Source organism: Corylus avellana, chromosome ca6 (assembly GCF_901000735.1).
Source record: "Corylus avellana chromosome ca6, CavTom2PMs-1.0".
Classification (NCBI taxonomy): domain Eukaryota; kingdom Viridiplantae; phylum Streptophyta; class Magnoliopsida; order Fagales; family Betulaceae; genus Corylus; species Corylus avellana.
This window is the reverse complement of record NC_081546.1, coordinates 17,897,676-17,901,018: the sequence shown is the minus strand read 5'-3', so window position 1 is coordinate 17,901,018 and position 3,343 is coordinate 17,897,676. Positions and strand designations below refer to the sequence as shown.

At 40.5% G+C, this 3,343-nt stretch overlaps 1 non-coding gene across 1 annotated transcript; it reads left to right on the top strand.

Moving 5' to 3' along the window:
* The first annotated feature begins 3,120 nt into the window (after window positions 1-3,120).
* Window positions 3,121-3,193, top strand: TRNAA-CGC (transfer RNA alanine (anticodon CGC)). Its single transcript has one exon. It is a non-coding gene; the product is annotated as a tRNA-Ala (tRNA).
* Window positions 3,194-3,343: the final 150 nt, after the last annotated feature.

Sequence of the window (3,343 nt, the reverse complement as noted above, 5' to 3'; positions counted from 1 at the left end):
TAGCCACCTTATCAGACTATATATATATATATTAAAATAATTGTTTAATTTTAAGGGTATTATATGTAATTTTTGTATATAAAGTTGGGGTATTTGAATCAATTTCAAGTTTTTTAATGTGGTTGATTGACGAAAGGGGGGTTTGGGGAACAAAATGGTAGTTTGATAGGGTCGGACAGTAAGGTTGTTAGTTCATGAGGGCAAAGTGACAATGCCTCGTAATTCATGGGAGGAAAATGTAATTAGCCCATAATAATACTATAATGAATTTATTTGCATATTAAATAATCCAACAAACATTACTGTGACACTATTTTTTTTTTTTTGTAACAATCTGACTTCCATTCAAGCTAAAAGAGATTACAACAACAAGAAAGATAGAAAGCAAATACAAGCTTAGAGAATACTCGATTCAAACAGACTCCTAACACCTCAATGAATTGTGAGGTGAAATCAGTCACTTGCGAATGCAGCCTTTGAAAGCCGTGGCGCATTTTGATGGGTTCAACCATCCAAGGTAAAAATACCCCTGATAACTTGAATCTAAACAAGCTTCTAACGAAGCCGTGAAGATCAAGAAGCAAAGAACCAAAGGAAAAAGAAAAAAGGCCTCCTTCACAACCATAGGGTTTGAAACCCAACCGATTCAAAAAGACCAAAAAAGATAAAAAAAGATCACCTACATAGACAAAGAGTCTGAAGCTCAACCAGATTGGGTAGATCTTAAAGCAACAACACAAGAAAAATACATAAAATAGCATAAAGAACTCAAAAAAAGCAGTTGCAGTGGAGGGACAGAAATTGCCCGGAGCGTGAGGCGCACTTGCCGGCATACTAGATCCACACGCAAGCGCGTGAGGGGCACACGTTGGCACGTGGCTGTCTGGGGAAGAGGCGGAAGGTGGCTCCGGGGAGTTGCGACGCCGGTGAAAGCGGTGGCATAGTGCGTTGTAGTCTGGGCCTAGTAGGGCTGGCAAAACGGGTCCGCGGGTCGACCCGTTAACGACCCGCGGGTACCCGCGACCCCGTTTAAGCAATACCCAAACACGACCCGTTTATTAAACAGGTCGGACCCCCCGACATGACACGACACGGGTATTTTCACGAGTCACTCGACACGACCCGTGAGACCCGTTAAAAAAATGTGCCGGGTCGACACAACCCGACACGACCCGTTTACCCGTATAACTAAAAAAATGATTTTTTGTTTTTTGTTTTTGTTTTTGTTTTTGTTTTTGTTTTTGTTTTTAAATAAAATAATAATAGTTTTAATAATAGGAAATAAAATATTGGACTCACCGTACATAGCCCATGTTGTTGGGTTTGAACCAGAGAATTCGCAGCCAAGATAGGCGCCGGACGAGCGGCTTGGGTTTGGGACCTTTGGGTTAGCACCAAGCTGATGAGAAGTGCTATGGAAAAGAAGGGTACTAAGCTGATGAGACATGTTTTTCGATGGGGTTCTTCTATGTGTATGGAGACTAGTGCTGCCGACTGCTCAATTTACAGTGGAGGAGTGGCAGTGGAGGAGCGGTGGTGGCTTGGGCCGTGGCTGCGTGAGGACTAAGGAGTGTAGGAGCGGTGAGAGAGAGAGAGCGGCAGTGGATCGGAGGAGCGGCAATGGTGTGGCGTGGGCGTGGGCCTTGATTGCGTGAGGATTGAGGAGTGAGGCCGAGAGAGTTGGAGGATTCTAGATCTAGAGATTGAAGGAGACGACAGTAATCACAGTATACGTTTTTCACTTTTTCCTTTAGGCATTAAAAAAAAAAAAAAAAAAAAAAAAGATAAACGGGTCTGGCGGGTCACCCGCGGGTCAACCCGTGACACGACCCGCCAGACACTCATAAACGGGTCATAAACAGGTCGACCCGTTTATGACCCAAACCCGTTTAATGTAAACCCAAACCCGTTAATTTCGTGTCGTGTTCGTGTCGGGTTGTCGGGTCGTGTCAAAATTGTCAGCCCTAGGGTCTAGCAGAGAAAGGAAGATCTGATTTTAAAAAACTCAATCTTCAAGCCTTCGCGGATCCGGCCGACAACGCGGTGGAGAAGACGACAGGTGAGCAAGGAGATGTGGCCGGCGAGGGAGGGAAGCTCAGACTGCTGTTGTTTTATGAGGATCTTGGATAAATCTATAGAGAACTCTAGAGAGAAGAGAGATTTCTCATGAAGAGATAATCCCAGCAAAAAAAAAAACAAAAGGTTGAAGGAAGTAGATTAAAAGACGAGGAGGGAAACCATAAGGTTGACCCTCTTCCTCTCGCTCTGGTTGCTGGGAAAGGGGCGTTTAGAGGAGAGAGAAGAGAGCTTTTAGGGTTTAGGGTTTCGTTGGAAAGAGTTACTGCGACACTCTATTGGTTAACTACCGCTAAACCTTGGGAAATGGGAACAATAGCATACTTTAGCTAACAAAGAGGAACCGAAACTCGAAGATTGTGAATAATTAAGGGTTCATTCAAAATGTACTGCTTTTTTTTTTTTAATTATTATTATTTTAAAAAAATCTCAATGATGTGTTATGCTGATGTGGTATGACATGACAAGCTAGTGTTCAACACTAAGTAGACGTGCTAAATGTGCTAATGTTACCTATGTCGGCTTTTAATTGGGTATTACGTGGCATGGACATTAAAAAATTAATGGAACTATGATAGAAGAATCTATTTGATAATTATTAGAATTTTCTAGACTAAAAGTCAATAAAATTTAAACCTTAAAGAGTAATTAAACTCATAAACTCTTTTTCCCTTTGTTTTATGTGATAGGAAATGAGTATTGCTTCTATCGGAGCCCTTCTTGTCAAGAAAGGAACCAATTAATTTGAGCATACACTATACTCACCCCAATTATATATAATCGAAACACACTTTCTGGTCAATATTGTATGGTTCCATTCCAATGCAATAAATAGGCCCTTGACACTCGATTTGTCAACAAGACTAGACCGTGCCTTGGCGTAATGTAACATTTTAATTGTAATTTTTTATAAATATTCTGGTTGAATATTGTTTGCATGGCAGAATCAGAATGGTTCTCATTCCTTTTGGTGTTAAGATAAGCTCTGTAATAGTTTGGGGTTTTTTAAATTGAATAAATAATAATTCAACAAATATCACAAATGGGGACGTAGCTCATATGGTAGAGCGCTCGCTTCGCATGCGAGAGGCACGGGGTTCGATTCCCCGCGTCTCCATTTTGTTTTTAGCTATTTTTAATTTTTTACCACTGCTGATTCAATCTCGAATATTTTTCTTTTCTGCATTTCTTTGTCTAATCATCTCATAAAGCGACTTTATTTGATTTTTTTTCAAAATTATATATATATATATATATATATATATAT